Genomic DNA, 14175 nt, shown 5'->3' with positions numbered 1-14175 from the left:
AAAATGCAATATCCCCAAAATGGTGATTAAGGCATTTAAATACTTTCTAAGGGCCTTCATTTTTACAAAATTGGTTTATAAACTTTTAATACTTTTAAAGACCCCGCAGACCCTCTGTACAACCACAACAATAAAAACTATGATGGTGATATCTGAAACATTACATCAACTTTAGACACTTTTGCTTTCTGTGATTTAAAGACTTGACCAACTTTGGTTTAGAAGTGGTTTGTAGGTTGAATTTTATGTTCATTCTGTTTTAGTTTATTTTAAATCTTGGTTGACTAATTGTCATGCTGAAGTTGGGGGATTCACTTCACCTTGTCAGTAATACTAGTGAAATGCCAAACCCTTGCAAATATAAATATATATAGCTTTTGCGATTATTATGGCTAAATTGAGGCTAATGGTTATTGTAACTCTGTTAGTCCTTGACAACGTCTTGATGCCGATTGTAAATCCATGACCAAACGAGGTAAATGTTGCAAAAGTATAAAACAGAAAAATATGGAATGCCGTAGTACAGGGATGCACAACTTGAAGGAGGAGCCGGGCCAAAATTAAATGTAAAGCTGCTTGAAGGGCGCGAGTTTAAATTGTTGAGAGGGGGAGGGGGAGGGGGTGGCGGCGAGTAGTGTAAAATGGAGACAAATTATGTCGCGATCGATTCTTAATGTTTACTTACTCCCGCGGTAGCCCAACTAAAAAGTAGCCCAAAAAACAACACTGTTGGTTCGTCGTTCCAATTCAGGCACGAAGCCAGAAGGCGGGCCAAATTATTTATCAACCGGCGGGCCGCAATGGAGGTGCCCGCGGGCCGCGTGTTGTGCACCCCTGGCGTAGTATGTCCGAGGTTATGAAAGCTGCCCATTCACATACTAAAAGAACGCACTGCTTTAAAGGCTGAGCAGAATGTACTGCATTGAAATCTAGTGCCTACTGCTTAAGTATGGCATTTCAGATTCAGCCTTGGGCTGTGTTCAAAATAGCCTACTACATACTGGGGACTGCATACTGCACTCAGTGTATACTGGATACTGCATACTGGTCCTCGTAGTTTTCAATATGCGACAAAAGCAAAGCATACTACGGGGTCACGTGAATGTAGCGTTGTATGATGGGATGCAGTACACCAAGAAGATAGCTCTGTTCGCATACTGGAATATTTTGCGGAAGTAGTATGTTATCCGGGTATGTTTAGTGTACTGGAAAAATTCTTTTTATTCGCATGCTGCATATTGGATACTGATTTGGGTCACAAGCAGCAGGCTATGCCAGTAGCATGTAGTAGGCTATTTTGAACACAGCCTTGGTCTCTGATGGGTTGGTCACCCCTGATCTAAGGTGTTGTAACTAATTTCACACTGCAGAGCAGCCCCGGTTCTGGACTGCATTGCTTGGGGGGGGCAGTAAAACATAATGAGGGGGCATGGTGATAGTCATGTTTTTGAAACCAGAAATATATTCAAGGCTTTATTTGTGCATTAATGATGACAGCCAAAGTATTGATACTGGCTTAAAGCAGTGGTTCCCAAAGTGGGGGGCGCGCCCCCTAGGTGGGGCGGAGCTATTGCAGGGGGGGGTGCGGAGCTTGGAAGTAAAACGTGCACATATGTCAATATTAGGGATGCACCGATTCTGATATCAATATCTGAAAAAATTCTAGATCGGGTATCGGGGACAATGTGACCGATCCATAAAAACAGATCTATTCAGTCTAATTCTATGCTTGTAACGCTTTTCAGAGTTAGTTCAACCTTAAATATCCACTCTGTCCCGGATAGAAGTGAACTTGGACAGTTAAAAGACGAGCGAAACACGAAGCACACAGAGGAGAGGTGAATCACTGACTCGTACTCGCGCTGGTGCTATTCCACTTAGTCCGTTTATTTGCTGGTTGACCAAAATAAACCTGGGCTCCAGCACTACTTGACTGTTCATACATGAACTGGTGAGTTGTCCAAAGCTCATTGAATGCGTTACTTACAGAAATAAAATAAAGAGCAGTGGTCTGAGTCTGTCTACGGCAGAAAGCTAAAAAAACAATATTCCAAACGCGCGCTCAACTCGCTCTCTTAAAGAGACAGTACACATATTTCTGGCCGTTATATGCTTTGTGCTCTGCGTGATGTCTGCGCTAGCAAACTAGCCGCATAGGTATTGCTGTATCTCTTATTTCATCTCCTTATTTATTTAAAATGATATTTAGAATTCTTGAACCATTTCAAAGGTTTCTTGCAGTTTATTTTTTTCATGTTTGACCAAAGTTGTGAACCTGTTGTTTTTGTCTGTTTCAGGTTCTTTGGTATTATTTAACATTCAAAGTTATATTCATAATTGCACTGACTGAACAAATGCAAGTTGTGTTGTTTTTACATGCTTTTATGTGTGTTTAAGTGTGCTATAGTGGTGCAGTTTTCAATAAACTTGTAATTCAGTATGTCTGTGTTTAAATAAAATGTTTTAAGTCGATTCAGCACTGTTTTACTCTATCAGATTAGTATCGGATCAGTATCGGCCAATACTAAGCCTCAGATATATGAATGGGTATTGGAAGTGAAAAACGTGAATCGGTGCATCCCTAGTCAATGGGGGGGGGGGGGGGGGGGGGCGCAAAAATATTCTCATCTACTAAAGGGGGGCACGGCAGAAAAAGTTTGGGAACCACTGGCTTAAAGTGATTATGTGTATTAGGTAAAGAAATAGAAATGCATGTTTTCGAACTTAAACTTAAAACCCAATGATTAAAAAATACGTTATATAAATGCAGAAAAAAGATGATCTGTTTGTATTTCATTTCAATATGCCCCCGTAATTAAATTGCCATTACTAATAGAACTCTATTACTTGAAAGGCTTTAATATAAATTTAAGACAAAGCTGACAAATGTACCTACACACAGACTGAGAATATTCAAACGTGGAAAAAGTATTGAAGTTTTTATTGATGCACAGTATAACAATACTGGCTGTGATGGCGAGGAGTCGTTTAAACCATGAGCCGCGACGGCTTGTGCAGGGGAAAGAGCGTAGTCAGCTAAAGCTGTCAGGGCAGGCCCCAGCGCTGCCCCGCCCATGACCACCAGAGGGCGCTCGCGGTCTATGGCTGCGGGAGCGTACTCAGCGGCACCGGTCCCAAGCCACCAGTGCCACGCACTCAGTAGGCTCGTTCGCCAATAGTAGCGAGAACCAAGAACGACACCAAGAGCAGCCCATGCAGATAGGTCAGGCCCGATGAGACCCGCATGAAAGAGAGTCACGCATGCGGGAGGGTCGGTGTCTGTATGGTGGCACAGAGGGTCACAAGCGCACCACATGCCCTAGCCTACAGGGAAAAGGGGGGGTCCGCCGGTAGACGGGAGGCCTTCGGCGGGCCCTTTGGGTTCTCCCCATCCTAACGGTTTGACCCTTCATGCCACGCTGTCATGGCGAGGTTCAGCCGAACACAGGCTGCTTGCGTTCGTGGACTCGGGGACGGCCGGTAATTTAATTCACGCTGGTCTGATTACGGTTCTCGGGGTGCCTTTGGTCCCGCTTAGTACGCCGCTGGCTGTGGCCGCTGTGGACGGCAGGTCACTGTCCTCAGGGGGGGTCGCTGACCAGATGGTGCCGTTAACCCTAACTATAGGAGGGCACACCGAACACGTAGCCCTCTATGTCAATTAGAGCCCTCAAAACGCCATTGATCCTCGGCCTTCCCTGGCTGCAACGCCATAACCCAGAGGTAGACTGGCTCAACCTGACGGTCAGTCGCTGGGGCCCTATGTGTAAGGGCTCCTGTCTCCTGGCTCCCAGGACCGGCCATCCCGACAGGCCGCCCGAGGTGATCGACCTGAGCCGGGTTCCTTCCGAGTACCACGACCTGAAGGACATATTCAGTAAACGCCAGGCAGGTTACCTCCCTCCTCACAGGCCTTATGATATCGCCATCGACCTGCTGCCAGGTACCTACCCTCCCCGGGGTAGACTCTTCCCTCGCTGTGCCTGAATGCAAGGCTATGGAGCAGTACATTCAGGAGTCCCTGGCTGCTGGTCTCATTCGGCCTTCCACCTCCCCTGCTGGGGCCGGTTTCTTCTTTGTTGGGAAGAAAGACGGCGGGTTGAGGCCGTGCATTGACTACCGGGGCCTCAATAAGATCACGGTGAAAGACCGTCACCCGCTGCCCCTTATGGCGACCGCATTTGAGTCCCTACAACAGGCCGCGGTCTTCACCAAGCTGGACCTGCGGAGCGCGTACAATCTGGTTCGAGTTAGAGAGGGGGACGAATGGAAGACCGCGTTCATCACCCTGTCAGGTCATTACAAATACCTGGTCATGCCGTTCGGGCTAATGAACGCTCCCGCGGTCTTTCAGAGGTTCATCAATGAGGTCCTGAGAGAGGCCTTAGACCGATACGTGTACATCTACCTTGACGATATATTGATTTATAGCCGCTCACAGCAGGAACACGCCAAACACATACGTCGGGTTCTCCAACTGCTGTTGGAGAGTCACCTGTACGTCAAGTTGGAGAAGTCTGTGTTTCATGCCAGGGAGATGTCCTTTCTGGGCTTTATAATTTCTCAAAATAAGCTGGCTATGGATCCTGCTAAGACCAAGGCCGTGGCTCAGTGGCCAGTCCCCACAACACTTCGCCAGGTCCAACGCTTTTTAGGTTTTGCCAATTTCTATAGGCGCTTTATCAAAGATTACCGCAAAACAGCCGCTCCTCTTACCGCTCTGACCAGAAAGTCCCCTGGGCCGTTCACCTGGACTCCTAGGGCACAGAAGGCTTTCGACACCCTTAGGGCGCTTTTCGTGACGGCTCCTGTTCTCACCGTACCCGACCCTGACCTCCCGTTTGTAGTGGAGGTTGATGCCTCTGACGAAGGGGTCGGGGCTGTGCTGTCCCAGAGGACAGGGGAACCAACCAAGCTCCATCCCTGTGCCTTTTTCTCCCACTGTCTTACGCCCGCCGAGCGTAATTACGACATCAGGGACAAAGAGTTGTTAGCCGTCAAGGCGGCTTTGGAAGAATGGCGGCATTGGTTAGAGGGGGCCAAGCACCCCTTCTTGGTGTGGACGGACCACAAAAACCTGGCCTACCTTCAACAGGCCAAACGCCTGAACCCCAGGCAGGCCAGGTGGTCCTTGTTTTTCAGTCGCTTCGACTTCACCTATCGTCTGGGCTCCAAAAATACCAAGCCTGATGCCCTATCTCGCCAATGGGAACCGCAGGTTGGTCCTGTGGTCCCTGGCGCCATATTGCCAGCCACCAAGATCATAGCGCCCATTCAATGGGACATCGAAGCGGCCGTCAGACAGGCACTCGTGGCGGAGCCCGATCCAGGAGGTGGGCCACCTGGGCAGCTGTACGTCCCCTCTGACCAACGGAAAGGGGTCATGCAATGGGGGCACTCCTCACTGTTCACCGCTCATCCCGGGTCACGCCGGACCACGGAGTTCATCCGCAGACGGTTTTGGTGGCCCGGTATGGTAAAGGACATTGAAGGCTTTGTGGCAGCTTGTACGGTGTGTACCAGCATCAAGACCCCTAGGTCCAAGCCCTTGGGGTTCTTGCACCCCCTCCCCTCTCTATGGACTTTGTGACGGGGCTGCCGGCATCCCGGGGAAACACCGCTATCCTGGTAGTAGTCGACCGGTTCTCCAAGGCGGCCAAGTTCGTGGCCTTGCCCAAATTGCCCTCTGCCCAAGAAACTGCCCGTCTGTTCTTGGAGCACGTGGTGCGGGCTTATGGGTTCCCGGTCGACATGGTCTCCAACAGGGGACCCCAGTTCACCAGCCGGTTCTGGATGGCCTTTCTCGGTTTACTGGGGGCTAAGGCCAGTCTGTCCTCAGGTTTTCACCCCCAGTCCAACGGCCAGACCGAGAGGGTCAACCAAGACCTAGAACAGACCTTGCGTTGTCTGGCCTCCGCTTGTCCGTCATCCTGGGCCGAACGCCTGATTTGGGCTGAGTACGCCCACAACACGCTGTGGCATTCGTTCCTGGGGATGTCGCCGTTTGAGTGTCTCTACGGGTACCCCCCTCCTATGTTTGCTGACCAGGAGAGCGAGGTCGCGGTGCCTGGGGCCCGGGCTCTTGTCAAGCGATGCCGGCTGGCCTGGAAGGGCCGCCCAACGTCGTCAGGCCGACAGGCATAGGCTCCCTGCTCCCTCGTTCCGCCCTGGCCAGCGGGTTTGCTTGTCTGCTAAGGACCTGCCTGTCCGTGGGGGTACGCGGAAGTTGGCCCCACGGTACTTGGGGCCCTTTAAGGTGTTACGGCGGATCAACCCTGTTGCTTACCGCCTGGAGCTTCCCCCTTCTATGCGGGTGCATCCGGTCTTCCACGTGTCCAAACTCCGGCCGGTCCTGTGTGGTCTTCCTCCGGCACCTCCTCCGCCGGCTCCTCGTATGGTTGGCGGGGGTCCCGTCTACACGGTTCACCGCCTTTTGGATGTCCGTCGGGTCCGTGGTCGGGAGCAGTTCCTGGTGGACTGGGAGGGTTACGGGCCGGAGGAGCGCAGTTGGGTCCCGGCTTCGCATATTCTGTGCCCGGGCCTGATCCGTGCCTTCCGTCGCGAGAGGGCCGCTGCTCTTGGCCCGCGGGGTCTCGGGCCTGGGGGGGGGGACTCTGTCAGGGCAGGCCCCAGCGCTGCCCCGCCCATGACCACCCGAGGGCGCTCGCGGTCTACTTCCAGTAGACATAATCAGCGAAAATGAGATCCAGCTTTCTCGTGCCCTATTTAGGGAGGATAGCTGCCATCGCATCTTCGCTGAGTTGTTTGTTTTCTCCAGAGCAGTCAGCCTGTAACGTTTTTTCTGGTGTTCTCCACGTTGCTTTTTCTCTCTCTCTTCTCTCGAGCTGTTTTCTTCAAGTGTTTCACTTCTGCGCCCGTTTGGGTCCTTCTCAAGTTTTCCCCCCGCTGTATTTTTCTCTCGTTTCTCTCTCTCATCGTTTTGGGAAGTTTTTATTTTTCGCCGTTCCATTTTTGGTGAGCTGGCTCCTCCCCCGGTGGTTTTTGTTTCCCTTTTTGTTATCGTTCTTTTCGCGTTGAGTATATTTCCGCGTCTCTTTAGTTTCATGGTTTTGCATTTCCTTTGTTTTGTTGCATACATCGCATTGAGCAGTTCCGCTTTTCTTTTCTGTTGGTGGTTTTCCTTCGTGCTGCCTACACGAAGACGTTTTCTTTTGTATATTTTCCCGCGAATGTTTTGGTGGTGGTCTCGGTTTTTTGTTTTGTTTTGTGGTTTTGGCGTTTGGGTTTAATTCAACCCTACACGGTGTATGCCTGGATTAAACTTGGGTTATACTTGATTCGAGAGGTGCACGACAGCGCGCGAGGCCGTCGCGCACGGGCGAAGCCACCGCGATTACGTCATTTTCCTCCGGCCTCGCGCGCTGTCGTGCACCTCTCGAATTTTGTAACTTCGCGCGCGCCGCGCTTCAGCGCAATGAACAGTCATGTTTGCAGGGTTCATACACCTTCACAAGGTGGAATTAAAGCACTTGTACGTCACTTTAAAGGTCCATTTCTATATTTCCCATAACGTTAAACTTAATTTAAAATATTTATACATATACTCGAAATGATTAGAAATAATTAGTTTTTTTATCACATTTTCAAAACGCCCAATCTTAACGTCTTCACCTTCTCTCATGTTTCGTCATGGAATTACAAGAGGCTCGTATTTGTTAACGTAATACAAGAGAACTGTTCAGTCAGACAGCTATTTGTTGTGAAGCGAAGTAGTTACAATTTAAAGTATTTTCAAGCACTTTAGCCTAAATTCCAGCACTTTTCAAATCTGAAACACATTAAAATTCGTCAGGTAAATGTTCCTTCCCCTGTTTTTGAGGGGTGTTTCTTTATACTACCACATATCGTTTCGGAGAACACTGCAAAGAATGTGACGCAGCAATTATAAACGTCTAATAAAATAATTAACGCAATAATTTAAGCAAAATCTATGTAAGAGGTAAGTAACATTAAAGCAACAAAGAACCACAGTTAAGCAAATACCACCATGTGAAAGTCAGTTTAAACACAGACGAGTGTTTACCAGTATATCTGCCTTTCGCTCACACTAACAGATACTGCCGAACTGAACTGTTTGGGGCGGTCTGCTGACTTTTATATGACTCAAAGAGCCAATCAGGAATAAGCAAGGAAATATCTTCACGCTGTAAAGAAAATGCATTTTTGTGATTGGTTCAGAGATAATTTTATAAATAGCCGTTGCTTGTATTGTGCTTGGGGGGGCAAAGACACAATTTGGGGGGCAATGCTAACCCCCCTCAGCCCCCCCAGCGCTGGCCCTGCTGCGGAGCGAGGAGACGGACACAAGCGCTGAGTTCTTAAAGTGGCTTGTCAATTGTTCTTTGTACCACTCCCACCCTGTTCAAGGAGATACAAAGACAAAAGTGTGCTTGTTGGAGCCAAGGGCCATGGGTTTATATACTCTTGTGCTCTGAAGAGGCTGGGGTTTTCTCATACATAATCATATCTCCTTAATGTACCAGAGATGCGATTATGAGCCAAGTCCAGTTCTTTGATGTATGCTATATTTTTATTTACTTCTTAGGAGGTAATAGTTTATATTCTGCACAGGTGGAAAGCAACAGATTAAATGTACTTGTGTTACTGTAATTAAGTCGTTTTTTGTGTATGTCTACTTTTAAAGTAGATTTTATAACCTATACTTTTACTTTAGTATATTTTGCTGTAAGAATTATGATTTACTATATTTTAAAGCACATGCATTACTGAATACAAAAGAATTGCTGCAGTGAATGCTGGGATGAAGAAATAAATGTGACTTATAAAAAAAGATGTCTACAGACTAAGGATGTTTATCTTCACCACTAAGGTAGATTCGATAACGATATGACTTATTATTGGGCAGCACAGTGGACTTATTGGGCAGCACAGTGGCTTGGTGGTTAGCACGTTTGCCTCTCAGCACTGGGGTCTTGGGTTCAAGCCCCTATCTGAGTGGAATTTCCATGTTCTCCCTGTGTTTGCGTGGGTTTCCTCCGGTCTCTCCGGTTTCCTCCCACAGTCCAAAAACATGGAGCTTAGGTAAATTGGCAGTCCCAAATTCTCCCTGAGTGCGTGTCTGTGTCTCTCTATGAGTGTGTGTCTGTGTCTCTCTCTGTTCAATAAAAACAAGTTGTTGTCTGAGTGTGTGTGCTTGTATGCCCAGTGGTGGATGGTGCTCTGTCACTAGGGTCTGTCCTCTCTCCCCTTCCTGCACCCCATTCAGTCCCCCGGGGGGCTGTGGATCCCGGTAGAGAGTACGCTGTGCGCAATTGGCTGCCGCTTCTCGCCGGTGTGTGATTGGCTGTCTGAGATTTGTAGCTGTGTAAACAATTGTAAAGCGTCTTGGGTATCTTGAAAGGCGCTATATAAATTGAAACATTCATTCATTATATGAGGATTCGGTTTGATAAGTGATCATTCGATACAGTTAGTTGAGGTTTGAGGATGTATTGGCCTAACCCATCAGTTTTCTTAACTCAATAGCACAATTCTACTTTACTCTCTAACAATTTAAGGGATGTATGCATCTGGGGTGGGTTTCCCGAAACGTTCATAGCGCTAAGTACTTTGTAACCTTGTATGAAACATATGAGGTTAAGAAGTACTTAGCGCTAAGAACGTTTTGGGAAACTCACCCCTGGTTGTTTTCAATGGAGCAAAACCAATACATAATATAAAAAAATTCATAATTCAGTATATTCAGACAGAGCATTAATTTATTCAAGTGAATTATTCAGTTATTTTCTCCATCTATATTTATACAAAACGTTTAAAACATAAGATGAACAGTTTTTAAAAGTACTGTATTAACATAGTGAAAATTATGATCTGCAACACTACTGTCTGCTAGACTTACGAGGGGGTAGCGGCAGCAGAGATGTCCACACCGTGCCGTCTTTTCATGTGTGTAGCCAGGTTCGTTGTGTTACTAACGTATTTGATAGCCCCACGGCATTGTTTGCAGATTGCGTGCGTCTTGTCAAGTTGACCACCTCGCTTAAAAAACCCGAAATTAGGGTTGCAACGGTATGAGATTTTCACGGTATGATAACCGTCTCAGAAAATACCGCGGTATCACGGTTATCACGGTATCACAGTTAGTTTGTATATTATTAAAAGATACACTGACCCTTAAAGAAATTACAACAAGTTTTTTTTTTTCAATTAACTATTTATTGTAGAAACCTGCAACTATTGTATACAAAATGTCTCCTTTAAAAAAAAAAAAGCTGTAAACATGTTTATATAAATACTGCAAAATTAGAGAAACCTAAATCATGGATTTCAGTACAATTATTTAAGTTTAAATTATTTAATATCTGATAAACTCAGCCTGGGTCAGTGTCTGATCAACAACTGTTGTAAACGTCCGTTGTACTGCCACCAGATACTGCAGAAAGAGAGGATTTATTTCTGACATCATCACAATAGAGATTTCTATTTTAAGGCTTTCACACCGAGTCTGGTTTTAACATGTGAAAAACAGGCACGTTAGAATTTGCAAATGAACGCATGTAAATTAATGGCGTCTTTCACATCCAGTAAAAGCAAGGACCATAAAAAGCTAGGTTTATACTTTTCACTATAGTGACCGTAGCGCACGACTCCGCACAGTTCTCTTGTATGTACGTTAACAAATACGAGCCTCTTGTAATTCCAGGACGAAACATGAGAGAACGTGAAGACGTTAAGATTGGGCGTTTTGAAAATAAACAACCATTAAATAATGTGATGAAAAAGCGAATTATTTTGAGTATATGTATAAATAGTTAACTTTATTAAGTTTAAGGTGCTGGGAAATATTGAACTGGACCTTGAAAGTGAAGTACAAGTGCTTTAATTCCACCTTATGAAGGTGTATGAACCCTGCAAATATGACTTTGTTCATCGCGCTGAGGCGCGGCGCGCGCAAAGTTACAAAATTCGAGAGGTGCACGACCTCGCTAATCGACAGCGCGTGAGGCCCTCGCGCACGGCCGGAGCCACCGCGATTACGTCATTTTCGCCGCTGACATTAGTTTCGCTTTTTTTTGTTAAAAAATGTGTTAAGTCTGATACACTTTCTGCCATTCTCACCGCTGTGCTGAGTAGCTGAACCGGAGCGGAGTTGCGCATGCGCGGGTCAGTTTCTCCGCTGGCTTGCTTTTTACCGGTAATAAGCAAATGCACACGGTATGATAACCGTGCATTTTAATACCGTGGTATACCGTGAAACCGGTTACCGCTGCAACCCTACCCGAAATATTGCCACACGTTTGATTTGTGTGTCTTTTTTTGGTGCATTAAATATCTTTGTCGTTGCTAATGCTCTCGTTTCCCTCCATCTTTGTTGTGTACGTCTGCGTGTTTGCGTCAGTACCTGAGGACACGATGGTGCATTTATGTTGCCTCGAAAAAAAACGAAATCAATAAAAATAAAAAGTATGTTGCCTCTGAAAATGTTAGAATAAGGAATAGATACTGGAAAACAAAACACCCGATTTAACCATGGTATTTGCCGATGCAAAAAGGCTAGAGGAGATGCACCGTAAATTCGCCCGCAAATTAAACGATGCACGTTGAATCTACCGGTGCAGTCGAATCGCAGACATGTGTGCCGAATCACTGATGTGAATCGGTGAATCTCCCCATCCCTACTACAGACGAATCAGACATCTGCATGACTTCATCTACATGTGAGGTTGAAGCTGAAACAAATGGAGCAAACACCTGGCCATATCTGAAGGACCACTTTGAATTCAAGCACAAGAAAGACAACAGCTTTATTATGCAATCTAAACTGTATTCTGCCCCGAGAGACTGAGCAGTACAACAACTAGAATAGTAAAAGGTGAAGAGTACAGAGTGACCACAACCAGTGGCGCAAAAAGGGGGTATGCAGCATATGCGATGCATAGGGGCGCTAAATCGATGCCAGAAAATTATTTGCCGAGTTGGTGGGGGGTGGGGGTGGAGTGCGGGGGGCGCCGATATTATGTTTGCATACACCTCAGAAAATTTGTAGTTGCAACCCTGACCACAACAGCAAACAGAATAGATCCATTACAGTTGTTGATCAGTTCCACCTTCATCTTTGTTCTCTCCTATGAAAAAATATGGAGGCACTTTCTTGTGGGACATAATATAAAAGATTAGGATTACACAATGAACCAGATCCATTGGTGTAATTTCATTTCACCTTTTGTGAAGGAGCCCACTCACACAACCCAACTGAACACATTATATGAGTAGCATGAGGGGGAATAACTGGGGCACATATATCCTTCCTTCAATACCCACACTCAACCCCAACTATGACCAGATCAGCATGAAAACCCATTTTTTTGACAACTGGTTTTGGGGAACTGTGTTTGTGGAAAAAGACAAAATGACCTTTGTGCTGAAATCCCAACTGGAGAACAAGAAGCCTGTTGTTCAGAGCCTGGTGAAAGCAGTGATCATCTGCTCACCGAACAACTAAAACATTTCTGTCACGCTACAGAGGCCCCCTGCCAGCCACCCCCGTCAGCAGCAGCAGTATTCCATTGTATTCCATTGTCTTGTTGTTTGCGTTGTGTTCGTCCCTCAGGTGGGCATGGATCATGGACCTGTGGGCCGGTTCTAATGGTGTTTTGCACGCACAAACACTACATTCCCCACAATGCAACGGTAGCCCGCGAAGTCACTGCCGCGCACACAAGCGGCGAGGGTCCGCGCACGAAAATGACGCAATCGCAGTGGCTCTGCCCGTGCGCGAGGGCGTTGCACGCTGTCGATTCGCAAGGTCGTGCGCCTCTCGAATTTTGTAACTGCGCGCACCAGTTAAACTTAATTAAGTTAGATATTTATACATATAGTCGAAATGATTCGAAATAATTCGCTTTTTTATTCACATTATTTAATGGTTGTTTATTTTCAAAACGCCCAATCTTAACGTCTTCACGTTCTCTCATGTTTTGTCCTGGAATTACAAGAGGCTCGTATTTGTTAACGTAATACATTTGTTGTGAAACAAAGTCGTTACAATTTCAAGCATTTTCAAATACTTTAGCCTAAATTCCAGCACTTTTCAAACCTTTATTACTTTATTAATTTAATGTACAGGACATGTTTTCTTTGAAGGAAGTTTGTTTTTATCTGTTTGCTTGTTGAAAAATGTTTTCACTTGAAATTACTGACAGATCCATAAGAAAATATTGCTTTATTCATTTAAGCATTAAATAGTATACACTGTGTTGGGTCTTGGTTCAATATGTGCAATCATTTCAATATGTTTTAATAAACATTGAACCAGTCCGGCCCTCGGCTTGTAGCAAATTTGGTTTTTTGGCCCTCGGTGTATTTGACTTTGACATCCCTGCATTAAATCTTCCTAGACTGGTGTTATCGCTTCCTTCTTTTTTTGCACTCACTTGCCTGTCACAATTTCATATTACAGTGCTCTTAGAATTCAGTAAATGCTTTGTAGTTAAGCATTTGGACAGTGAACCTGTGATGAAATGTCATACAACGTACTTTGTGTGGTTAATAAATATGTAAATATTTAGTGTTTAACCTTAACCGTAGTGTTTATAATACTACCGGTTAGTGTCAGTGTGTAATCACATACTGGAAATTACTGATTTACATTAGAACTAAAGTTTCAAAGTCAAGAGATATACAAATGAAAATCAACCCCACATATATTTAGTGTAAACATTAGTTACTGTTTTTAAAATACATGGGAAAAAACTCTTATGGCACCCACACAACCCAACCGAACACATTATATGAGTAGCATGAGGAGGAATAACTGGGGACACACATCCTTCCTTCAATACCCACACTCACCCCCAAAACTACAGCTATGACTAGATCAGCATGAAAATCCATTTTTTTGACAACTGGTTTTGTGGAACTGTGTTTGTGGGAAAAGACAAAATGACCTTTGTGCTGAAAACCAGACTGGAGAACAAGAAGCCTGTTCAGAGCCTGGTGAAAGAGCAGTGAGCATCTGCTCACCGAACAACTAAAACATTTCTGTCACGCTACAGAGGCCCCCTGCCAGCCACCCCCGTCAGCAGCAGCAGTATTCCATGTTCTCTTGTTGTTTGCATTGTGTTCGTCCCTCAGGTGGGCATGGATCATTAGGGAACCTGACACCTGAGGGTCAATTGTCACTGCTGAGTTGTT

Source organism: Brachyhypopomus gauderio, unplaced genomic scaffold (assembly GCF_052324685.1).
Source record: "Brachyhypopomus gauderio isolate BG-103 unplaced genomic scaffold, BGAUD_0.2 sc51, whole genome shotgun sequence".
In the NCBI taxonomy this organism is placed as follows: domain Eukaryota; kingdom Metazoa; phylum Chordata; class Actinopteri; order Gymnotiformes; family Hypopomidae; genus Brachyhypopomus; species Brachyhypopomus gauderio.
Note: the sequence above shows the minus strand (reverse complement) of the source record.